At 37.7% G+C, this 27163-nt stretch overlaps 1 protein-coding gene across 10 annotated transcripts in view; it reads left to right on the plus strand.

Annotated features, from left to right (window-relative positions):
- PSEN2 (presenilin 2) overlaps positions 1-27163 on the plus strand; it is a 48439-nt gene that overhangs the window by 2795 nt on the left and 18481 nt on the right. For 3 of the 10 annotated variants that reach the window (XM_026681970.2, XM_087964847.1, XM_087964869.1), the window contains exon 1: positions 24940-25090. The exons of 1 other annotated variant lie outside the window; for it this stretch is intronic. The gene's annotated coding sequence lies outside the window, so the exon portion shown is untranslated. Of the gene's footprint in view, positions 1-24939; positions 25543-27163 lie in introns of those variants that run through there. 6 more of the 10 variants (XM_087964830.1, XM_087964857.1, XM_087964873.1 and 3 more) reach the window with 3 other exon arrangements.

Raw genomic sequence — 27163 nt, forward strand, 5'->3', positions numbered from 1 at the left:
CACATGACTGCATGTCAGGCACTTAGTTTTACAATGTTTTTGCTGAAAACTAGCATTTACTTCTGGTTTTCGGCAAAAACACACCTTATAGTGAACCATGGATTTGCTTTATGACTGCAGCATTTGCTTTACAACTGATGCAAAAAAAGTCATAAAATTGGGTCGGTCACTTGGGTGACCTGCTTTAAGACTACCATGACTTATGACATAATAGGCAGGCTCCGTTACTGTTGAAACTCAAGGACTACTTGTACTATATACATATAGTTCATGCCATTTAGTGGCCATTTGGAGTTTTGCAGCCATAATCTGAAAGCAATATGCATGATTAGCAGACAACAGATTATACTGGAAACATAAAAACAGGAGATACAAGACGTGCTCAGTCTCTGCTTATTTGTAATTTCCAAGGGATCCTCCTCGGTACAAGCCTTACACCCAGGGAATTTGTTTGTCTATATCTGTGGTTGAGCATTCTGTCCAAGAGTTATTTAGATGTACAAATGTTTTGTTTTGAACCATGCATTCTTTATTTAGATGGTTGACTCTTAATATGACTTTTTTTTTATTTGTGTGGGACAGCACATCTAATCTTTATTATCCTAAAATATAGTGGATTTCACAGCTGAAAGATGAAAACTTTGCTGTAGGTTAAATATTACAGGAAAAGAAATTTCAGCAGCTATTCTTTCTCCAAGGATGTTTTGTGCACATGTAGCTGGTTGGAAATATAACAAAGAGCAAGCAGATAGCCTTGGAGAGTAAGAGTTTTCCATTGCTTTCCAGTATTTTAGTTGTTATCTGCTCTGGACTGTAGAGGCGAAGCAATTATATTATAAAATAACTAATTTTCAGAAGCATTTTAAAAAGCCAATATTGCATTTTTAAGCATTCACCCAAACATGCACACATCCTAGTGTAACTTTGCCATCTTAATGCAAGTTCACTTGGCGTAAGACCATTGAGTTCAAAAAGACTTGCAGTTTGGAAGTGTCTGAATACTAATATACTAATATATTCTGAATACTAATCTAATCAGAATATAGCTGGAAGGGACCTTAAGAGGTCTTCTAGTCCACCCCCCTGCTCTAGCACGAGACCCTGTACCATTTCAGACAAATGGCTGCCCAGTCTCTTCTTAAAAGCCTCCAGTGACGGAGTGCCCACAATTTCTGAAGGCAAGCCGTTCCACTAGGTAATTGTTCTCACTGCTAGGAAGTTTCTCCTTAGTTCCAGGTTGCTTCCCTCCTTCATTAGTTTCTATCCAATGTTTTTGTGTTGCCTTCTCTTGCTTTGGAAAATAAAGTGACTCCCTCTTCTTTGCAGCAGCCACGCAAACACAAATCTTTTCATAATACATTTTATAATATACATTATAATGTTTTGCCAGGATATTTTAAATAATAGCATGTTTTAATGTATTATGTTGTTATTAATTTTGTGTGTGTGTGTGTGAACATACATACATACATACATACATACATACATATCAGGTTAAAACCTGTTGCATATTTATTTATTTATAACATTTAGAATTTTTTCCTTCAATTAGCCAAAATAAAACATTACATCCAAGATAATAGTTTGCCATAAGTAAATTAAACTAAATAAATAAATCAAGTTCATCACTATTACTGTGTAAGCCATATTGAACTGTCATCTTTAGAATTGCTATGCCATTGGTGCTAATTGATGGGTGAAGAGAGAACTGATTGTTCCTGTCCTGCTTGTGAGTTTCCCATAGACATCTGGTATCCATTTTTGGAAACAGGATGCTGGAATTGAAAATTACATCAAAGCAATGCAAATGGATTTTTCGTCCTGCAACAGGACTTCCCTTATTCTATCTTTCTCTGTACGTCCTGTATGTCATTCTCTAACCTCTAAACAGATTTGGGGAGAACAAGGAAAAATTGGGGGAGGGGGGGGCTGCTGGCTGATCTGCTCTATGATTGAACAAATCTGTTCTTGCGATCAGAGGAAAAGATGGCAGCTGTTTAGATTCACAATTAAGACATGCTGAGGAAGTTTCCTTTGTTAGCACACTTTTTTTCTTAAGATTGTGTTTGGACAAATAATTATTACAGTATAAAAAAGGGAGAGGAGGAGTCTACAATATATCCCAGAAAATCATTTTTTTCTTTTCCCTTCTTTAGTACTTTTCTTCTCTCCTTCGGCTTTGTAGCACATAATATATGTATATTTTGTGCCGTTGATGAAATAATCCACAGCACCTTTTATGGATGACATGAGCTGAAAATTACAGGAAACAGTATGAAAGTTTCCATTGTCTGCAGCTTATTTTGTAGAAAAATAATAAGGTATTGTGGGCTTGTGAGGGAAAAGAATCACTCTAACAAAACGGGATGGTGGAAAGTTCATATACCCAAGATTTCAAACTGCATTGTGTATTATATATAAATGAATATAATTTGCCATATGTGGTGATGACTTAACAATACAATAAGTTTTTAATTTTATCAATGGGAAAGATCACTCTGAAATCATGGGAAATATTAATAATTTTTTACATATGTTACTGCTAATTTTGTAAAGTTAAAAAAAAATGAAAATACACTAACTGGTAGTGACAATTTATCTTTTTTTTCATAAACAAAGTCTAGCTCATAAGTTTAAAAGCAATAGTTATGAGAATCTCTCAGAAAAGGTGATATTTGGAAAGTTATTTTATTCCTTTCTATTATTTCTTATTCTATTAATTTCAGGCACTGATTGACTCCAAAGCGAATTGGGTAGCTTACAATATAATAAACCACAAAGCGAGTTGGGTAGCTTACAATATAATAAACCACAATAACAAAATACAAAACAAAATCTGTCACTCTATACAAAAACATAGACAAAACACATCTAACAAGAGGCTCCATCCATCTTAATCCAAGGTCTCCAGAGTAAACCACCAATCTGAAGCATTTTTTATTTATTTATTTATTTGATTTGATTTGCCAATTGTTTACAAGATAATAAGTATAAGTGTATACATAGTTGTGAATACATGAAATGGGTACATATAAGAAAAATAAAAGAAGAATAAGAGAAACAATAGGACAGGGACGGTAGGCACGTTGGTGCGCTTTATGCACGCCCCCTACAGACCTCTTAGGAAAGGGGTGAGGTCAATAGTAGACAGTCTAAGGTTAAAGTTTTTGGGGTTTGGGGAAGAAACTACAGAGTCGGGTAGAGTATTCCAGACATTGACCACTCTATTGCTGAAGTCGTATTTCCTGCAATCAAGTTTGGTGCGGTTAACTTTGAGTTTGTATCTATTGTGTGCTCTTGTGTTGTTATGGTTGAAGCTGAAGTATTCATTGACAGGTAGGACATTGCAATGTATGATTTTATATACCATGCTTAAATCAGACCGAAGACGGCGTAATTCAAGGTTTTCTAGTTCTAGAATTTCAAGTCTGGTGGCATAAGGTATTCTACAACGAGTAGAGGAGTGGAGAACTCTTCTTGTGAAATATTTCTGGACTTTCTCAATTGTGCTAATATCAGATACGTAATGTGGGTTCCAGACTGATGAACTGTATTCGAGTATTGGTCTAGCAAATGTTTTGTATGCTCTGGTTAGTAGTGTGATATTACCAGAGAAAAAGCTACATAGGATTAGCTTAACAACTCTTAATGCCTTTTTGGCTATGTAGTTGCAGTGGGCTCTAGCACTTAGATCATTAGAGGTGAGTATTCCAAGGTCCTTTACAGAGCTTGGGTCATCAACAAGATCTTGACTATTCAGCTTGTATTTTATTTGTTGTTGGTACATATAGTTTGATGACTCTTTTGACTTCAAGTAAAAATATGTTGTAATGGTCTTCAACAGTATTGCATCCAGTGAATAGAGATTGCCAATCAAGGGATGAGAGATCGTTGTCTATAAGATCATAGTTGCCTTTTTGAAGTTACAATTGGGGATTACATCATCATTGAAATGCCAACACAGTACAGCCATAAGAATTTCAAGAGAGATCTCATTCCAGAGGGCAAGCACCATGACAAAGAAGGCATGTTTCCTGAGATGGCACTGTTTAATTAAAGGAATCCCAAGTATGCTAACTACCACCAGATACTGATCAGGCAGAAACCACAGGAGAAAGATGATCTCTCAAATCATTTGGCCTTATGCAATGTAAGGCTTTATAGGTCATAATCAGCATCTTGAATTCCATCTGGAAACATAGATGAGGTCAAGGAAAAGAGCCTTCTCTGCTGTTGCCTCTGCCCTATAGAACATCCTGTTCCTGGAGGTGAGATTTGCTCCCATTCTTTGGGTCCTTCTAGAAGAATGTGAAGATCTGCCTTTGCCAACTGGCATAGGGATTGAAGAGTGGCACACAACGGTGGGTTTGGCTAGTGATTTGAGGGTAGTCCTGCCTTTCTAATTTGTCTTTTAACTTTGTCCCTATTTTATTCTTCGAATTATATGCCTTTTATATGGTTTTATTATTTGTATCTGTTAACTGCCCAGAATTACTTGGATACTAAGATGGGTAATGCCTATTTGATTAATAAAATAAACAAATAAATACTGGCAACCAGTGCAGTTTTCACAGTAGGGCATTTAGTCATGCTGGCCACATGACCATGAGACATCTTCAGACAGCGCTGGCTCTTCGGCTTTGTAACGGAAATGAGTACTGTCCCCTAGAGCTGGAAACAACTAGCACGTAGGTGCGAGGGGAACCTTTACCTTTAAACTGCCCCAAGTTACCTTTATGTGAATTGGATTGCTATATAAATTTGTTTAACAAACAAACAAATAAACAAACAATAAAGCTAACTTATTAAACAAAAATCACAGAAGATGGCAACAACAGATGAGTTTTGTACTGTACAGCTGCCAGGAAAATTATGTGACAGTGTCCCTGTGGCCACCAGGAGTCAACGTATGACTCAAAAGAGACTTTAACTTGATACGAATAACAACGCAAGAATAATCAAGTCAGAGGAAGGAAAGGAAGAAAATATCACTTTAGCTAGTCAAGAATGTGATTTAGGATGAGAACACAGCATGATAAAAACTGTATAGCCTACTCAACTGTATGCTGTGGAGCAAATTTTCCATCTATCATTTCTCTTCTTGATGTGCCTGACAGAAATCCCAATATACACAAGATTACAAGTAAAGAGAAAAATATAATTTGAAGAGAAGATCATCTTGGGTATATATTATGAAAAACTACACATTTTATCTACTTCAAAATATATGAGCTAGAAAAACATTCATGGAAACTGACTACCCATATTCATTTGCTGCAGCTGCTTTCCCCATTTTTAATAAATTGTTAAATTCCAAACTGGAATCCCCAATTTTTGGATAGTGCAATAAGCAGCAAGAGGATAGTGTGTGTATGTGAGACATGATGTTTAATTTTAATATTTGTTAGGTTAGAGCAATGTTTCTCAACATTGGCAACTTTAAGCTGTGTGGACTTCTACTCCCAGAATACCTCAGCCAATCATAGAAACATTGGATTAGATTGAGGAAAGGTTCCAAGAAGGAGTCATCACCTGGAGAACCATCATACAATATTCTACTTCAGAACTTTCTAAACCAGTAGATTTTATCATATTCCTTGGCAACCCCACAATGCATTCCCCACTGCCTCCACATGAGATGGCAGCTGCAGAATCAACAATGGCTCTGTAGAGAATTCTGACTGCTTGTACGCAATAAACCAAGCCACCTTGTGGCTATGTCTAGATAATTATTAGATAATAGTTTCTGGATCACATCATGGACCAAATTGTTTTAGGGAACTTCAGCCCTTTTTGGAAAGAATGCTTTGTCGTGAAAAACATTGTTTCTGATTGTCTTTCAGACAAACAGTCCAACTTGTAAGAGAGATTCTTATACTAACAATAAGACTTGAAACCATTATGTAAGCAAAACATAAGGTCAAACTGCCTTGCCAGCTTGAAAAGATTGGTGTTGTCTTAACTGAAACCAAAAGCTGAGGTAGAAGAATTCCAAGGTTAGTGGCTTTTAATCGCTTATAAATAAGTTCAATTTCTAAATGCAAAATTACTTGCCAAATATTTGAAATAGTGCTTCAGCATTTTCTCTAATGCTTATTAAGCTGAGTCCAAGAGAATTCTTTCTTGTTCTTTTCCAGCCATGTTTCTAGGCAAATCTTATAATCAGGAGTCACTGAGTTGAATGGCCATATAAAATTTCTTAAATAAATAATTCCTAGAGCCAGGGATAGAAGATTGAAACAGCCATAAAGATTAAAGTTTCAGTGACATGGTAGCAACTGTTCTTTATTTTTTTTCACTGAAGCTGAGGAAAATCCTGTCTACAAATAATGTTCACTGGATCCTGCAAAATACTTACTGGCCAAACATGGCAGTTTAACCAGCAAACTGTTGCTAGATGTTATGGAACTCATTGGTTTACCCATGGTTAATTTCAGACTAGACTGTTTTGGTAAAATGAACATAATTTAAAAGAGACATGGTTAACAGGACATCCAGGGCTAGACATATTCCAAAAGACCTCTGATGCTGTAAAAAAAAGATATTTTGGGGTGCATTATAGTCAGCATCTCTTTCCTGTGAGGCGAGAATATTTTATAAATTGAGCTGCTCTGTGCTGGCGTAGATGCTTTGTTTGTCAGAGACCTTTTGACTACTGCACCTTCTAATGATTGTTATGCTTTTACCTGTATATGGAAAATTTTCTAGGAGAACTACTGCTAGGATTTATACTTTTGAAACTAGTCACAGCTACACTAAATATTTGAAGTCCAACAAATGCATCCATACAAGCTAATATAGAACCTCACATGTACATACAAGTTTACAAATATAATTACTGTCTTTTTTTTTTCTTTTTTCTTTTTGATGCACTAATATGCACTAATATGTTCTCAGGAAGTTATTCCTTCATTCAGTGCTTTCTCTCTGTTGGATTACTAACAAAAAAAAGCAAAACTGAGGCTACTGTTGATACATTGGATAGGGTTGCTATCAGTTTTGTTTATACAGAATACAACCTAATAAATCACATTATTTTGAGATTGGGTAACGAGAAGTAGGAAATTTACATATTCTCAGAGCCAATGTTTGCTGGTTCTAGTGTTAGTCAGATAGACTATCAATTTTCTAATAATATAATTCTCTATGCAGTTTTATTTCTTACAAAGGATTAGAATTTCCAATAGAAGGGCTAATAATACTGCAATGAGATGAGCTATCAGAATAATATGGAATGACTGTCCACTTGACCACATTCATTTATTTCTTTATCAAAATCAGTGTAACAGAAGGAAAATAGCTTCATTGCTTTGAGTTTGGATCTAACAAAGGATTCTGATACAAGTAAGTTCCAGCTATTTTTTCACAGAAGGATGATCAACATTTAAGGCTCTTATGGGCCAGATGACACTATCTTCCACCATCTCTGATGTCTAAACACCATGATAAATATTCAGGTGTGTACTTAATGTAAACATCTGCATCATCACCTTCCTCTTGTCTTACATGGATATTTAATTGTCACAGCCTTTCTAGAATTAAGCGCAACAAAGCAGCTCGTACCTCCAGTTAACATTAATCAGAATTTGAAACTGTTATATATTTGCATACTTACCTATGATAGGTTGGTCCGTGGCGGCGGGAGATTTGAAGAGCCGTCATTGGCCACGAGCTGCAAGCAGCCGGCTATAAAAAAGGCTGCCGCGGTTTCTCCGCACGCGGTTACTAGAAAGAAAATAAAAAGAGAAAAAGTCAACTGGGTCTCGAGTCTCTTTTCCCACAATGCAACACTGGCGACGAAGGTGGGATAGTGAGACAAAGGAGCCCAGTTGCGCATGTGGCAACGAGGACCGAGCAAGACGAAATGGCCGGGAACAACTCGCTACCCGCACCATTCAACCCAACAACCGAAGACTGGGAATCCTACATCGACCGATTCCTCATGTTCCTAGAAGGGAGCAATCTCCAAGGAGTATCCGAAAATAGGAAGAGAGCCGTCTTCCTCACTCACTGCGGTCCCACAGTATTCAAAATGGCAAAGGCATTGGCAGCACCCAACGATGTAAAGACGATGGCGATTTTAAATTGGGTAGGTAAAGGGTGGCCAGAGACTGCAAGTGACGAGACTGTTAAACTGTTTCAGAATAGACAAATGGAACTATCAATCTCAAAGGGATGTATACTATGGGGGGATAGGGTGGTCATATCGAACATATTAAGGAAACGAATACTTGAATTATTGCATGAGGGTCACCCAGGTATTGTCAGAATGAAGTCCCTGGCTAGGAGTTATGTATGGTGGCCAGGGATAAAGACATAGGAGAATGGGTAGCAACTTGCAAACGATGCCAGGAATCTAGACCTGCACCCCCTTCTGCACCTATACATGAATGGGAAACACCTAGGGGACCATGATCTAGAATACACATTGATTTTGCAGGACCAGCTAAAGGACACACATTCTTAATAGTGGTAGATGCTTACTCAAATTGGCTGGAGGTAAACATCATGCACTCAACCATGACAGAAGCTGTTATTAGACAACTAAGAAAACTTTTTACGACACATGGATCGCTGGATTTAGTTGTATCCGACCATGGACCACAATTCACGGCAATAACATTCGAAAGGTTCCTGGCAGAACAAGGGATAAGGCATGCACTAACAGCACCGGGACATCCAGCTATGAACGGACAGGCGGAACACATGGTCCATTACACTAAAGAAGCACTACACAAATTGGGACCGGGGAATATACAGGAAAAAATAGACAAACTACTAAGTATACAACACATTACACCAAACACCACAACAAATAAAAGCCCAGCAGAATTATTAATGGGAAGGAAACTAAGATCAAACCTAGACAGGCTACACCCCACATATAGCCCAGAAAAGCCAGCAGACTCCTCCAGTAAGTGCCGCACATTCAAAACAGGGGACCTAGTCTAGGCAAAAAACCTCACAGGGGAACCATTGTGGATACCGGCAACAATAACCCAAATAACGACCCCGGTCATACAGGGTAGACACAGAGGACGGGAAGAGCTGGAGGAGACACATAGACCAAATCAGATCGAGGACCACACTGAGAAACACTAACAATCAGGAAGAGGAGGGGGGAGAACCTACACAAATAAAGGAATTGCCACAAACATTAAACAAAAATAGCCAAACCAGAGAGGGGGGAGACCCCTCAAACACAAACAAAAGGGGAGGGGGAGACCCTCCACAAGTAAAAAAAAGTGACAAAACAAACCCTAACAATGACACAACAACCAATACTAACATTAGTCCCAATCGGAAATCGCAAACACGTACCTGAAACTATAGAAGAAGAAAACAACTTGGGGACGCTGGAGCAGACTTTGAAGAACCATCAGGAAGGCACTCCTGGTGGGAGCGGCCGAGCCGACTCAACCAGCCAGGAAAGGCTTGGCGGGAGCGGCATGGCCGACTCTACCTTCCAGAAGGCTCCACGGAAAAGAACGGGAGAAACAGCAACCCTGTCCGAACAGTCCAGAGGCGAACTCACGACAATTGCGCAGGTCCAGTCGGAACCATAAGAGCCCCACCTACCTACGTGACTACGTAAGATAGGTGAGGCCCGGATTGGTTAGACTGGACCACATGGGGAGGGGTGTTATATATTTACATACTTATCTATGATAGGTTGGTCCGTGGTGGCGGGAGATTTGAAGAGCCGTCAAGCAGCCGGCTATAAAAAAGGCTGCCGCGGTTTCTCCGTACGCGGTTACTAGAAAGAAAATAAAAAGAGAAAAAGTCAACTGGGTCTCAAGTCTCTTTTCCCACAACAGAAACAACAGAAACCATAATTATTTGTAGGTTTTACTTTTCAGGTAGTGCTAACTTGAAATGATTATGGCATTTGCAGATTACTCTTAACCGCGAAAGAGCTGTCAACTGTAGTTAAAGAGGATGCTAAGTAATGAGGCAGCACGTTAGCCATTAGGAAAGGCTTCACATGTTGTGTCAGCATGTCTGATGACTTCCATCCCTCTGACAGAGTAGAGTTGTGAGCTCTTCAACCAATTACCTTGTCCAGAAACAGAGCTCACAGAGTTGCACGGCTTAAATTATTTTAGTATTTTGTTGTGTTATCACCTGAAAGAAATATCTGAAACTTACACAATTCAACAGCCCCCCTCTTCTCAATAAATATAAAAACGAATAATATACACCAAGGTACTAGGATGTACATTGCTTCAGATAAAAAGGGAAAAGGAGATTTGAGCGACCCCAGAAATTAATTTAACATCTGCTTGCAATTCCTTAAAGGAGCTGCATCTTTTTCTGGGATAGCACAACTATCCATTGGCCATACAATCTCATGACAAGACACACTACAAATGTACTGTCGTTACATTCATAAAATGACAGCTACACTCATTTTCAAAAAATGACTGCAAAATAATTTTCTTTTGCAAGCAATTTTTTCCCTATCACCCTTCTGGCTCCCAGGATGGTCTACTGTCCCAACTTGAGTTTGGTGGGTTTTTCCTTTCCTTTTTTGGGGCTACTTCTGAAAACTGCTGGACTGCAGGTACTGTCAGCTTGGTGAGGAAGGTAGTACAGACAAGAAACTCATCCCAAAGTATTAGTTCTAACCTTATTGTAAGATTACATTAATAAAATGAATGTACATCTTTCCCCTTCCAACTTTTTAGTCCTAAAAACAAGAAAGGGTTCCTTCAAAAAAGTTTGCCATACACACATTCCTTCTGCAGACTCAACTGCTGCTTGTCTGACTGTCTTCAGTCTGCAGTCTTCCTTCTGTCTCCCAAGGTCATTTCCATAAATCACAAGTGAATCTACGGAAATCTATGCTGGTAAATCTTTGCAAGATTTTTTGGTATGGCACTCAGTATGCCGCTACTGGTTAACTATTATGGCCAGTTTATGTCATAATCTTTCAATTTCAGTTTCAGATTTTGATACTTCATGATCGTCTCCAATTCTTTGTCATCTATTCTATTATCCCTTGGTATTGCTATATCAATTATCCACACTTTCCTCTTTTCAACCACAGTTATATCTGATGTACTATGAGCCAAAACTATATCAGTCTCTTCAGAAATCTCCAAATATTTCAAGCTGCTCATTCACCTCCTTTTTCAACTCTAGATCCTTACCAATTTTTCATTACTGGTACACAATCATTTTTACAGATGTATAATCTATCAATAACACTATGATGATGTAATGCATAATGAATAGACATCAGTTTTCCTTGTTTGTTGACCAAAATTGTCCAGTTTAGTTTGTGTCCAATTAATAATTTCAGCATATCACAAGTACGGCACACACATATATCTTACATCTGATATAAATGTAAGGTTTTGAAAGAGGATTGCCTTTTAACAGATTTTGATCATTAGGATTTACATTAAATGAAAAATTCCTATCTACTGCTTTGAGTTGTAATATAGAAATACCCCATAAATTAATAACATTAGTTATTCATATAGTTGATACATATAACATCCTTGACAATGTTGGACAAGGTTTTGAAGAACTGTTTGCTTTTTAATGAATCAGTCCCATGTGCATTTCCTTGTGCTTCCCAATAAAAACATTAAGAATTACTTCTGGAAAACATACAACTGATTGACGCCTGAAATGGGGCCCCGCTGTTCACTAGAATCATCAGTTCCTGAGAGATGTAATGGAATGTAATAAATCTGTTGCTTTTTTTGTTGATTTTATTTACTTGGGAAACCAATCAGAACAACTTCTGTCTCAAAAGGATATCTTGCCAACAAATGTATTTTTGGCAGATCTACAAGCTGTGGCAATAGAGTTATACTAGCCAGGTTGGCTAGAAGTCCTAGTGCTATGATCCTAACACATCTGGATATCTCCAGAATAAGGGAGGCTGTTTTAAGCAAAGTCTGTAGAACACAAGCAGAAAAGAAGTCCTGTTCAGAAAAAGAACAGGCAGAATGTTAAAGACAGATTAGGGATTTGACTTTTTGGAAATTTTATTTGGGAAAAAATGTACATGACCAGCCAATTGCATGACATTTTCTTCTTTTCATTTCAAATATAATCCTCCCACATCTACAGTACAAGATCCAAAGTTAGGGTGAGCTTGCTAATCAAAAGTAGAGGAAATTATGACAGAAAACGAAGCACCAGCAGTGCAGTGTGGTCCTGGAAAGACCTCCAAGGAACATTATGTACCTTTCTCTTTCCAAACCTTTAATGGAAAAATGTCATAAAGGTGTCATCTTTAGAAATGTCATGGGATGCACTGAATGTTCTGAACGCTTATTGTTAAAAAAAAAAAGCTTAAAATGAAATATTCTATATAACTGGAATGTTGCCTTGGAAAAATAGTCTTTTTCCAATCCATCCCCTTTCTCCCCTTGTATTTTATTAAATCTAAGCTTTCTAAATCTAAGATATAAATCTAAGAACAAAATGCAACTGCAATTTGTCCACTAAATGCAAAAACAGTAATTGCAGACATTAAAATGACTGACTCAAGTTGAATTTAATGTACTCCTGGTACAAGCACTGAAGTTTCACAAGACTTTTTAAGTTTGTATCAGTACAGATGAGGTCCTCCTAAACTTGCTGCTCTCCAGATGGATTCAAATGATAGTTTTCACTATTGCCAACTAGAATGTTTGTGTTTGGAATAGCTAGTATTGGAATATTGAATTTCATAGTGTTCAAAAGGATGGGCAAAAGACTTTACTGGTTCTTTGCTTTGTTTTTTCTTCAGAATCTTATCAGTAATTAGAAGAATAGAGTAGAGTAGAGTAGAGTAGAGTAGAGTAGAGTAGAGTAGAGTAGAGTAGAGTAGAACAGAAGTAGAGTAGAACAGAACAGAATAGAATATTCTTTATTGGCCAAATGTGACTGAACACATAAGGAATTTGTCTTCATGCAGACTCATTAAAACAGATGATCCTTATTTGTTTCAACTTTTATATTTAATAAATACATAAAGACACATCAGTTGAGTTCAGGCACTGCACAAAGCCTAATATATATAATGTTAGCAGATCACAGTGTATGAACACAGCCATTGTCACTATTATAATAAAGTCTTATGGTTTCATAACCTTGAAATAGACCTTTCTATTTCTAAAATAGATGTTTTCACAAGACAAACTAACCATAAAACCGTACACATCCACATCTGCAGTGTTCCAAGAAGAATAGCAGCGAATTGTCTAGACATGGGTAAGTGTTCATGTTTAAGCCTATACCATGGTGATAAGGGGGAGGGGGAGAGTAAACCAGGCTTACTTACTGCATTCATAGACTCTGCTTCAGCAGCCTAACATACTCATTATTGTGCAGTTGGAATTAGGAAATCATTCCCAGTGTTAATGCTGGGTGAGGAAATATTTCCATTGTGATCTGAAGGTCCTCCTAGATTGCTGTCGATTGCCAGATAAACAACTGAAAGTTATGGCTTGGGGAATTTTTGCCCAGCTTCAGCTAACACACCAATGATAGTTCTTCTTGGAAAATCTGGCAAGTTTTGGTTTGAACTACAGTTGTACACTTTTTATGGGGCTACCTTTGAAGACCACTCAGAAGCTGAAGTTCAAGAATGCAACAGCCCATTTACTGATGGGAGAAGCTACCAATGCTACAAACTCCAGAATTGCTTGTCTCCAATAGGAGTCTAAGTACAATTCAAAGTGCTGGTTATAATTTATAGAGCATTTATGACTTGGCATCTAGATTTCTACAGGCCTGCCTACTTTAGGAGAAGCATCCCATCCAATGAATTCAGCCCTCAAATGAGATAAGAGAAGAGTGGGGGAAAGTGATTTTTTTAATGTTATGTGCCTCTTGTATGGAACATCTTGATTCCTCTCTTGCTGTCAATTTAGGACAGCAGTATGCTGTTCCTTTGCAGGGCATTTGAGGGTGAATTATAAAGAAACTGCTCTCTTGCCAGGGTTGCTTAGATTGGGGTTTTTGTGGGAAGGAATTTTCATATTTGTTTTTACAGAATCTAAATGTTGTAAACCTCTGTGAGTCTGTATTCTGCAATAATCCGTTTTCACTCAGTTGTAATACTACAAGCTCATGGCTGGACAGCTATCAAAGGTTTCTTAATCACTGTTTAATCATAGTAAGAAAGGAAGCAATAAAACATACCAATCCAGGGACACTAACACAACCCTTAATTAAAACAGGCTCAAATAGCATCCAAGCTCAACCCAGTTATTTTAAATACATAAAATTACTGCAAAGCTTCAATAAACTTCTAATCACCTACAAAAGAAAGCCAGACTTAGAAACGTTCTGTTCCACTATCTTTCGTACCATTGCTGTTCTTAGTCTGACTTTTTCAAAGTGACACAAGTTTATCATTAAAGGGAGAAAGAAAGATGAAATAATCTGTTACATTTAAAGAATGTTTAATTTCTTCCAGAGAAAGAGATGCTTCTATTAGCTAATTCAAAATGGATGGTTGCCTAGTCCCGAATGCAGTTGCTTTGGTTACCGTTTTGCCGGGCATAACAACAGTTATTCAGCCAGCAAGGAACACCCCATTCTACCCCACCCACTCACCCATGCTTGTCTAATATCCTAAGAAGGAAGCAAAGGCAGATGTCTGCCTCCTGTTCAGACAGACTGTAACTGCACAGGTTGCTCTCCCTTTGGGAGCCAACTTGTTCTGCCAATAATGTGTAATGTCTTGTCCTATCTATAAATGGCATGAACTTTGGCAGTTATGGCCATCTAATTCATTCTAGTAATTCATGCAGAATTACCAAAAGGGCTTATGCTGGTGATATTTATTTGTTTTCAGTCTTTATATATTTTCTTACAGTAGTTCCACAACTACCGGTCCTGGTTCTCAGCCAACCGGACTGAGTCTGAGTTCACTTGTCATCAGATGTCCAGGAACTTCAACATCTAGCATAGTTTTTAATTGGCCTAAGTGGCAACTGATGTGGTATGGGTTTCGGTATGTATGTCTCACCATATTGTTTGAGGGAGAGACACTCTTCATCTGGCTTCTCTGATGAAATGTATCCAGCTCATACAAGTGAACACAGAAGACCCCATATCTTATTAGATAAGCAAATTTCCACATTCATGCAATGATGACTATACATTGATGTCTTTACATCACTCTTCCTTAACCTGGTGCTCTCTAGATATATTGTATTTGAATTTCTGACATCCCTAGGCAGCACCAGATTAGAGAAGACTGGTATAACCAGGTTAAGATGATGCACATTGAAGATCAATATATCTGGACAGCACTTAGCGCTACAGAAAATGGTTGTATGCCAGAATGATGACATTAAACAACTACCTAGAACCGGTTTATTGCCTCTACTCTGAGATTGTGGACAAGCTTTTCTGAGGGAGACAATTCAAAAACAGTTAACCACTGATCAGTGCTGTGAACACCTCTCCCTGATGCTTGATTCTTTTTAGTTTCAGTGGTCAAAAAGTCAGAATGAGGATTTACATACGTACTATACTAGCAAATAGCTGACCCTAATTCAAATTAATTTCCATTGGTTAGACGTGTTTGTTTTGTTTCTATCTTTCCATCTGAAGTTGTGTGCCCTTACATAGTGAATGCTTGTCCTTGTAAAAACACAACATAAATGTGATGTTATTGTAATTGCTCGTCGAAGCTCAAATGCCAAGTCTTGGGACCTCTGCCGTTACTGCACATTGCCTATGGAAATCTTAGCAGCACAATGGCCATGGCCATGGGAAGATTCATTATTCAACCCACTCCAGACAGCAGGGGGCATTTCATTCAAGAAGGAAAAGCAGACCCAGAAAGTATAGCACTTTCTTTAACCTCCATCTCTACTTTCATTAAAATGTATACAAAAAAAATATATGCCAATTTTCACCTGTTTTGGATAACTTACTACAAATACTATCACTTAGGTTACAATTGCTATTCTAAGCCATCATATAGTTTATATGATTTGTGACACAGCATGTTCCATGCTCCCAGTCAATTGTTCATTCTACTCATAGTTAAGTCAGTCCTGATTTACTATAATATGCAAACTAATCTGATTTAATAAATTCAGGTCTGCAGGTTTCATCTGCCCTGTTTGAAATGGCAGAACTACAGTGAAATAAAATAAAGCTTCATTTGTTAATCAAAACAGCCATATAAAACATTACAATAAATTAAGAAAGTCTTTTTTCCCCAAGCTAAACTAGAACAGGGTCTGAATCTAAGTATCAACACAGTTCTACTGCTGGAGGTGGATTCTCCTGCTTCCTTAAACTTTCCAGGATTTTAGATGACGAAGGGATGACGGGAACATTAGATTCTTTATTTTATGGCTTCTATGACAAAGTACCTAATAAAGTAGTTGATACTAAAGTTGGGGGAAAAAACCTCTGGATGATCATGATATAATTATGTAGATGCTAAGTATCTTTTAATTAGTCTCTCCCTTTTTATTTTACCTGTTTTATTGAGTTTAGATTCCCATTGACTCTAGAGAGCTTACAGCTTAAAAAGGAAGAATAATATAGAAACATTTTTATAATTGAGTAGGAAAAATTAAAGGTTTAGATTGGAAAGATGTAAATGCAGAAAAGATCTAAATAACTTAGTAGATCACAAGCTGAACATGAGGAAACAGTGTGATGCATTTACATCACATGCTATACTGACTCAAAAGAAGTACACTGTCAAAATCAAGAGAGGTCAACATGCCTCTCTATTCTGCCTCAGCTAATAAATTATTTCAGGGTATTTGAAGGGCAGCTTTATCCATACCTTTCCCAGAGTGATTCCAGTTACAATGGTTCTTTTGTAGTTATGTGGGATGGTGATTCCAACTGCTGTTGGAATCAATTTTAGGCAGTTGTTGGTGTGTTAGTATTAGTGAAATACATCTCTTGCTTATGAGGGCCCATGCTCAAGATCCAGCCTCAAAGGCAGTTAGCATCTCCCTGACATTGGGCAGATCATCATTGGCATATGTTAGTAGAGACAACTCTTGGGATAGTTGGGAAGTAATTAGCATAATTCCTTCACAATTAGGTAAGAGGCTGTGATTCTTGCTTGAATATTTTCCATGCTATGGCTCAAACTCTCAACTCACGGGCCGGATGTGTCACATACTGGCCATGCCCATGCCTGGTTAAGCGAAGGGGGGAAAAGTCCTGATACATCACATGCCACTGCCGTGATGACATGAGTTTGACACCCCTGCTCTAGGAGTAGAGGCTTTGTATACTTGCTATTAGTGTATGGCAGAGCCTCAAGAAAACTACATATCCTGGAGCTAAATCTGTACTTCAGAAAGATGTTGAGTAGGAAATAGTGACTCTAACTGGGAACCATTCTTCATGGCTTTATCTTGCCCATGTAAAGGTGAGAGGTATGGTTGAAGCCCTTCTTGTTATTTGTTGTTATTCATGGATTTCTGATGGGCCTCATGCACCCTTTCATTGGTAAGAAATTTTAGGTGAAAGGTGTTCATTACAACTCTTCCATGTTTCCCCATATTTCTTGTGTCATGGGTAGAAAGGGAGTCCTACAATCAGGATATTCCATGAGAAGAATGGGCATCCCAATCCTGGGATAAGAGATTTGAGTGGGGACCCTCTGTATTTTGTTGTCTTCTCTACCCAGGACTGGGTAATGTGGGGCACTGATAATGGGGTGAAAGAGTTCTGTGGGATCAGGAATGATCCTGGCACAGAAACTAGAGTTTCTCAGGGGTCTTCTCTGGGTAACTTCCTTCTGCTACCTGGGACTGGATGGTAAAGGATGGCTGACTGCTTGCTTCCTGTCTTGTGGGAACCAGCCTTATTGAAGGTCTGGAAGAGACCCTTGGAGAGGAGTCTTGCCCAGTCATTTGGAAATTGTTTGAACTTTTTGGGCCTGAGGAAGTGAACATGTTCCTTGGGAACTGAGCTCAGCCACCTGAGATCTGTGTTTTCCCTGGCTTTTTAAAGTGGCCCGGTGGGTATTGTTTTCCCAAACAGCATACAAATAAGGTATTCCAAATAATGCATTCTATGCATCACTGACACAAATTAGCATGTGAATCTGCTTTCTATTTGTCTAGTACTTCAAGGATCCAAAGAATTGTATTCAGTTGTGTGAGTAGGAAGGCAAAAGAATGTGCTTAAAATAACACATATAGTTTGGATTACAATTTCCATCTTCCTTAACATGATTGTTAGGATGGATGAAATTCAAATCCAAAGCAAGTTACAGAGAACATAGTATGGCCTAGCTTTAGGAGGAAACCTTGTCAAAGGAGCAAAGTCCCAAAGAAGAGACCTTGTCCTCTTCTATGGTAAGCATGAGAATTTAGAGGCAAGCATTTCCCCCTGCAAACTGGCAATTTGTTTGCTTGTTTCTAAGGCCAAGATATTACTATCATACTGCAATCAAATCAACTTTCACACTGCAGAAGTCTTTCTTAATATAAAAGATAATTTCTAAGCCCTTTGAATTTTTCAGGAAATGGTTTTTATCATAAAACAGTTCAATGCAAAGCATTACATAAGGGGTGGGGGAGAAGAAACAACCAAATTCTTCAGCTTTGTTCAAATCCAATTTCTGTACCACCAACTCCCCATAAATTAATCTGAACAGAAGTGCAGTATCAGCAGGAAGCTATCAAGAAAGCAAACCCACATCCATAAAGAGAGAACACCATGTTTTAAATAATCTGTCATTTACAAGGTCTGCTGGGATACTCTGGTGCCATTAGTAACAATTCTCCTGTTAAGATGAAAACACACCATTTTCCAAACAATTTCTGGACAATTCAGTCAGGCAGTAATATTCTATTTTTAAACAGCACAACTCAAACTTGAATTACAGAAGGCATTGTATACTCATGATGTCCCATTTTGCACTAAAAGACAATTATACAGAAGGCTTTCACCCCCTAGTGTTACATTCTTAGGATTCCATTTATGGGGGCAGAAAACAACAACAGACCACTTAGTTACAGATCTGTCATCTGAAAACTTGTCAGCTTCCTAATATTTTAAGTTGGAATTACAGTTTCCAGCCAGATGCTTGACCTGCTGGTAAGGAATTCTTAAAATTAGAACCCCAAAATATCTGAGAGCGACAGGCTAAGAAAGGCTGGACTAGGTATTTCTTTCTTATTTGAATATCTAAAATCTCAATTTTTTTCTGGGGAAAGTAGATTCAAATACAATTCAGATATTAATACCATAACCTTATTGCTACAATAAGTGGGGAGGGGGGAGAGAAAGAGAAAGGAATGATTATTCTGTTTTAATATAATTTTATTGAAGTTGTTAATAAACCTAGTAAAAGCCAATACAAACTAAATAGCCACGGTGGCACAGTGATTAGAGTGCAGTACTGCAGGCTCCTTCTGCTGATTGCTGGCTGCCTCAGTTTGGTAGTTCAAATCTCACCAAGCACAAGGTTGACTCAGCCTTCCATCCTTCCAAGGTGGGTAAAATGAGGGCCCAAATTCTTGGGGGCAATATGCTGATTCTGGAAACTACTTAGAGAGGGCTTTAAAGCACTGTGAAGTGGTAGGTAAATCTAAGTGCTATTGCTATTGCTCAATAGAACAGAAAAAAGTAAAAAAAAGAATAGAAAAAGGGGCAACAAAGACAATAATAAGCAGCATCACATGGAGCATAAGCTAATATGACGTTTTGCCCTTCTTAAAAGTATATATAAAACAATTCTTTCTTTAGATTTTATAGAACATATAATAAAATATTAGTTTTATCTATATGCACTTCAGAAATAATCCTCTTTTCAGTCCATGCAAAAAATCCATTAGGAGTTACCAGAAATATCAAACAAATAATTTATCCCTGATCAAATAGTCCAACCTTATAGTCCTTCTTTGTATGCTTCTCTATCTTAACCTTTACATTATTTTAATAGCATCACAGGATTTGATCTTTCATCAATTTTTGGTGTTCAAGAGTGGTCTTCAAAGCTTTCGGTAGTGTACTTCGTAAATCCCATAAAGAGGCATTGGCCAGAATTACCAATTACTGGTAATGATCACAGCTGTTCCATGTTGAGATCCTTTTTTTGATATGTCTTTTGTATTCTCATTTTGACAATCTCAATTATGCTACTTACTATGCCTTCAAACTCTATAATGTCTGTCAGGTAAAAGTTTTTTTCATCAATTTTGTAAATATTTATCCATTGAAATATGTATTCTTTCTGAGATATTAGTTTATATATCATAAATATTAATATCACAGTCCAGTTGAAAACTTTTTTAGGGTAAGCAAAAATTATAGTCAGCTTAGCTATTTTAACATTTTTCTGCCTGGTTCTTTAGTTCCCCCTCCAGTGTCCATTTGCAACTTCCATGCCTCAGTTCTTCATATGCGTTTAGTTCTGTTTGAGTCATATCACACAAGTATGTTACTTAATTATACACTTATATACTATGGCAAAATATTCCGAATTTATCTGGTCTCTACATCTATTAAAACTTAATTGAATTGTTTTTGTTTTTTGTCAATTATTACAGTATTTTAAAGTCTTAAATTACTGTTTAATTTTTTTAAAATCAAAAGAAAGCAAAACTCACCAGGTGTTAAATTAAGCTCATTGTTTTCAAGATCTTTAATATCCATAAAGTAATTAAATTGAACTTTTCCAAATGTGACCCCAAAGAGTGTTCAGCTGGCTTTTTAGTGAGAAAACTGGTTCAATGCCGAAATCAAAAGGTTTATTTTTAATCTTAATTTAAAAACAGGAGTTACCAGTTAGAAAACACAAAGAATGCTTCTTCTATAAAAATCAAATCTGGTCCTACTGATTTCATTACAACTTACTGCAAGCTGTACAAGACTGTAGCCTTAACTGGATGTAGGTTCCAGCGGGTGTTATACATGTTCAAGTTTATACTTAGTTTATCTCCTTTAATATATGTTTTAATATTTATTCCAAGGCATATTCTGTTTTATTTCATGGAAATTCTACTTGGTTTCAGAAAGGCATCCCTCCCTATCTATCATACTTCAACCTCCTCAAAAGGGTCTCGATGCCATTTTATAAAAATATAAGTGCTCTTATATATTGGAACAGAGAATCCTTAAATTCAGCATGTTGGTGCTACGGGGAATATATGGCAAATAGATTATGAATAACCAGTGTAGGGTACTGGTTAAGGCCAAACTAGTTACTAGGTATACGGTACACTTTGGAGTATGATTTAACAAGCTTTTGCCTTTGCCTGTTCAAGTCTCATGGATGTGCATCACAGTTGGATCACTGTTCCTATTCTGTCTCAGTAAACAATTATAAATAAAAAATAAAGAAGTAATGAGAAGTGAAAATGGCTTTCTTGGAAGTAAAACTCAGAATTCAAGAATTATTAAAACTAAGCAAGCTCATCCTTGCCATATGGTTTTAAATTTGATGATTATTTCCAAAGAAAATAAGCTTTCTAAAGTTGCAGGGTTCTGTCTTGTACCAAGCAGACAGTTGGATTAGATGACTTCTGAGCTTCTTCCAACTGAATGATTCACATGACATTATGTGTGTTTGTTCCTGCCCAAATTCAATGCAAAGAAAATAATTTTATTCATGGGGAGAAGGAAGACACACAATTAATTTACAAATCATAGGTGGTCATGACACTGCAAAATTTGAGAAGCCCTGGCTTAAGATACTGGACCATATCCAGGAACTGTCAAATTCGAGTCCACTCTCAACCTTTAGGCTAGCCACTATCGTAACTCAATCCATCCTTCACAAAGAGGAAGAAGGACAATATACACTGACTTTAGCTCTCTGAGGCCAGGCAGGCCATAAATGTAACAAATATATGAAAGAGTTATTGTATATATTAGGATTGTGCAGACCTTCAGATTCAAGGGCAACAGGCATGTCTGCAACTCTTTAAAGCTTTGAATTTTCCTAGCTTGTACAGCTATTACTTAGATGATAAAATTTTCTCCAACCATTAATCAGAAATGTTTTTTTATTAAAAAGCTGCAATAGATTCCCACTTTTAAACGTATCACTTCAAAGATTATCTACTACAAAGATTATCTACTACAAAGATTATCTACTACAATAGAAAAGCAGATAAGGAAGTAATATGCCAACTGTTTTTGCTAGAAGTATTATAGAGAAATGTGCATTCCATTCACTGAGGCCAATAATCTACATTTTCCCTGAACTCAGAACTGCTTCAACAAAGAGTTTGACATCCAACAGCTTAATAAAATGTAACATACTAGTGTACTATTCAGTGTTCCCATGTGCCACATATAATATCTTCCAAAATACTTCATTGCAAGTTCCTTTTATTCTTTTTTCCAACAATTGCTCTGTGTTCCGTGGCTAATGAATACTCTTTGTCCTTAATGTGATAGGACTTTGTAAGAGGGGAATACTATATATTTTAAAAGTTCCTTCCAAAAAGCATTATAATAAACCAATTATACTTAATATAAACCACCAATACAAGCATTCATATCAAATAACATTGAAATTTAGCACACAATACAATCAAATCCTCAGCTAATTAAACAAAAAGAAAAATTACTGAGAATAAATTGGTCTTTAGGCCTGTATAAAAGCCTAGAAATAGAAAACTTGCTGATACCACTAAAGATGGTTTTAATGAGCAGGCACATTAATATAATCATAGACCAAGGTTTTGATATCAATCTTAGTTAATTGCAAACCAATAACTATCTTTTGCTTAGCCACGATTTCTTGAACACTTCTCAATTCGATTCACAATCTTAAACAATAGACTAAGCCATAATTCATGGTTTACAGATCATAGTAACTGATACAGCAGACTAAGCTAAAGCCAAATGATCTTTTTTTTTTTTAGCTTGGTCCAATCTGTGATGCTCATCTAACTATATAGCAGAATTTTATAGATTGGTGAAGAAGTTCAGAAGCAAGCCACTTGGAATCTGAGTAGCTATTTATTTCCCACTTTTAGTACTTTTATAAATAACTCAAGATAGTGAACATACCTAATATTCCTTCCTTGTCCTATTTTCCCCACAATAATAAACCTGTGAAGCAGGTTGGGCTGAGAGAGAGAAACTGGCCCAAAGTCACTCATCTGGCCTAAAGTGGGATTAGAACTGAATCACCTGGTTTCTAGTCTGACTCTCTAATAAAAAGAGAAATATAAGCAGAAACTACAGGTATGCCTCGACTTGTGATCATAATTTAGCTCAAATTTTTTGTTGCTAAACAAAACAGTTGTTGAATGTTGTCCATTTTATGACAGTTGTTAAGTGAATCACTGCAGTTGTTAAATTAGTAACATGTCTGTTAAGATTAGTAACATGGTTACCGTTAAGAGAATGTGGCTTCTCCATTGACTTTGCTTGTCAGAAAGTTGCAAAATCACATGATCCTGGGACACTACAACTATCATAAATACATGTCAGTTGCCAAACATCCAAATTTTGATCATGGCTGTCAAAATTGTGGCCCATGTGCTGGATGTGTAATGCGCTGGCCACACCCACACCCAGTTTAGCAAAGGGGGAAAAAGTTCCGATAAATCACGACGCCGTGATGACATGAGTTTGACAACCCTGATGTAACCATGAGAATGCTGCAATGGTCATAAGTGTCCAAAATGGCTATAACACCCTTTCAGTGCAATTGTAACTTCATATGGTCACTGAATAGTTTGTAAGTCAAGGATTACCTGTATGTATGCATAGAAGCTATGCATATTTTTAAAAAGTAAACATATAGCAAAGGCAAAACACACTCCTGTACTTGCCACCAGATCCTCATTCCTGCCTTGACATTCCCTGCTCTGCAAATGAAGTTGTTAAGATGTTAAGTCAAATATTCTGGATTCACGTCAACAGTATGTTCTCCCAAGATACTCAGCAATACAAATCAGAATCACTAGAAACAGTAATTAAGTTTCCTCTAGGGTCAGATGTTTAACATATGATAGTAAATAGCATGCAAAGCTTGCAAACATTTAAACATCAGTTAAAGATAGAAAAAGTTCTAAGCTGCCATATTTTTTTTTCCTGAAAAAAACAAAAGCAAAAATTGCACAGCTGAAAATATTTCATTTTAGGGCAGATAAAGAACTGAAATCAAATATCCATTTTATCATCAGTTAAAAACTTTTGCTGTAACTGAGTATATTTGGTATGAAAAAGAGTAGGGATAACTTTCTTCAACAACGTGTAATTTTTTTTCAGGGTTTAGGATTTGGCTGAAACATAATATTGATATATGCTGCCTGGAATCAAAATCACACAAGCTGAATAACTATGTAACTTTTTTTAATTTTGGACTGTTAATGAACATTGTCTACTATTGACCTCACCCCTTTCCTAAGAGGTCTGTAGGGGGCATGCATAAGCACACCAACGTGCCTACCGTCCCTGTCCTATTGTTTCTCTTATTCTTTTATTTTTCTTATATGTACCCTTTTCATGTATTCACAACTATGTATACACTTATACTTATTATCTTGTAAACAATTGGCAAATCAAATAAATAAATAAAATAAATAAACATATATTAGTAACTCCATATTTGCACACTGCATTAGTCATATTTAATGGTACCCTAGTATCAGATATGTGTTTAACAAAGCAAATATGACAGATAATTACACAAAATCTCAAAAGTACACACATAATAACAAGCTACTGTTTTAAGAACAGCAAAAGGGGAATATCGCAATTCTTCCAGCTTTTTAAGTGCTGCAGCAAAAAAAAAAAAAAAAAAGGATTTTCCTCCATCGCAGCAAAACCTTCAAGCCACTGATCCTCCCGGCTTGATTTAATCCCGGTCTCCCTTTCTGCTTCTGCTTGAGAGCGCTCGTTCTCCATTGGCAAATTGCTCCTCCGGCCGTTCTTCTTCATTGGATGAGGAATTGCTTAAAGGAGGCGTTTTCCTGAGTGACAGCCGGCTGGAGCAATAATACGCTGCGCTCATCAAAACTCACCCTTCCGAAATAGGTCGTGCTGAAACTAATGAAGGGCGTCAAGTTGTCGCGGTTTCCGTAGGGAGGAATTGGTAAGCAACGAGCCCCAACAATCCGGGATTTGCATGCCAGCGGAATCGCTCCCGGGCAGCGAGCAGCGTTGAAGCACTCAGGTGAGAGATGCTTAGGAGCGGCTGTCGGGCGCGCGCTTCGTTAGAAAAGCAGCCCGGCCTGTTTCGTAGGCATCTACTTCCTGGGCCGGTTTCTGGGAGACCTTGGCTTGGGACGTTTTGCATTTCGGCACCTTGCCTGAATCAGTGCAAAGTTGCCGCCTCTCGGGCGCACGCGGTACGGTCTCGGTAGGAAAGGGTCTTCGTTCAGGAAGATGGCTCCTCCTGCGAGCATCCTTAATGGGGGCCTGCCTTAGGAAGTAGATGAGATCTTATAAGGCTGCAAGCCCTCGGAAGTGACAGTAGCTGAAGTCTCGGACTGGAAGCAATTCTCACTGTTACTAAAGAGAAACTTGCTAACAGAACAATTAACCAGCTTGCCTTCAGAAGCTGTGGGTGCATCATCACTGGAGGTTTTTAAGAAGAGACTGGACAGCCGCCACTTGTCTGAAATGGTATGAGGTCTCTGCTTGAGCAGGGGGTTGGACTAGAAGGCCTCTTAAGGTCCCTCCCAGCTCTATTCTGAACTGAATTGAATGGACTTCTTTCAAAGTAAATATATGGGGGATATGCTCTTTTGCTCAAAGTGACCCCTGCAGCCATTCTGGTGCCTTAAAACCTTGTTCTTTTCCTCCGCCTCCAGTGAATAACTGCCCAATTAGCAGTTTTAATGTTAAAAGGGCAGTTAAAACTTCTTCAGTTTGTTCCCCTTGCTGTATGGCTGAAGAAGCAGGAAGTGGGTAGGGAAAAGCTTATTTAGCTAGATCAAATATCTAGATGTGCTTTATTGGGGGAAATGGTGGGTTTTCATTCAGGGAAATGTGAAAAAAAAGCTTAATTGCTGTTGCCCTGCAGAATTTTCAGTGATTTTCAGTATATGCTTTCCCAAGATAGATTGTGTTACATTCTGTTACACGTGCAATATATGTTCACATATTCTTTCCAAGAGATGCCATCTCTGTAAAGAATTTGTATTGTGTGAAACAATTATCAAGTGCAATTAGTCTTGCAAGACATTAGTTTGGTTAGAAAATAAAGGTTATGAGGCTCATCATTTAGTATTCATTGTAATTGTGTGACTGGGAATTCTGGCAGCTGAAGTCCATACAGTATATGGTAAAGTTGCTAAGTTTGAAAAAACATTGCTATAGCTGATATAGGCAGGCCTCCTCTCTTCCAGGGCCATTCTGGTTTCAGTAGTATGGGTGTCTGGGTCCTTCAAACTTCTACCCTTGACTCAATAGATACCTGAGCTGATCCCAAACTTGCAGAACTGACTTTAAAAGAGGAATTACACCAACTAACAAATGACAAGCCCTGGAAATAAGAAAGACTATGACACTATGGAATCATTCCCATGTGGTTGGTCAGTTGAGTTATGGTAAAACATAGGTGCAGTGCTCTTTCAAAAGAGTAGTAAACCCATGTTTAAAACTTGTCTGAAATGGTATAGCATAGTCTGATGACAGGCCCCAGTGTGTGCCCACCATGCAGTCCCCCCAGTCAAATATAACAGTTTAAGGTCCAAAAGAGGAAGCAGTGGCAGAGGGGAATACAACTCTTTACTCACCAAATAATCAAACACTGAAGTAACCCATCTGCTTTTGTATTTTGCCTACTCTTCCATTCTGGAAATCAATTGTCTGGAGCTTCTCAAAGCTTTAAGGAAGTTTTGAAGATGCCTGAACAGGTCTAGTCAAACTCTGCTTTCTTCTACAGTTCCATTCATGATTAAGGAGAATGATTGGTAGATATTTTCCGGCCAGTTGGTGACATTTATTGAGGAGAGAGGAAAGCAAAGCCAGGGGATCCACCATTTCCTTAATATGCCCTGTACACAATAAATAAGGGCAACATCGTTAGGTGGGACATTTCCTTTAGCAGGATACAGATTGACAGTGGAAACAGCAGGCTTTATGCTGGTATGGTTTTCTGATGACAGAATCATAGGAAGGACTCTTTTCAGGTAATAGGCCAGTATAATAGTGTTCCTCATCCCTTGGCGATTAGTGGCAACATTTGGAATTTTGACACATGTTTTGGATATATTAACAAAAGACTACTGGAACTAGCCTG

Source organism: Notechis scutatus, chromosome 1, assembly GCF_049901735.1.
Source record: "Notechis scutatus isolate UNSWTSFEM ecotype Mainland chromosome 1, rNotScu1.2, whole genome shotgun sequence".
Classification (NCBI taxonomy): domain Eukaryota; kingdom Metazoa; phylum Chordata; class Lepidosauria; order Squamata; family Elapidae; genus Notechis; species Notechis scutatus.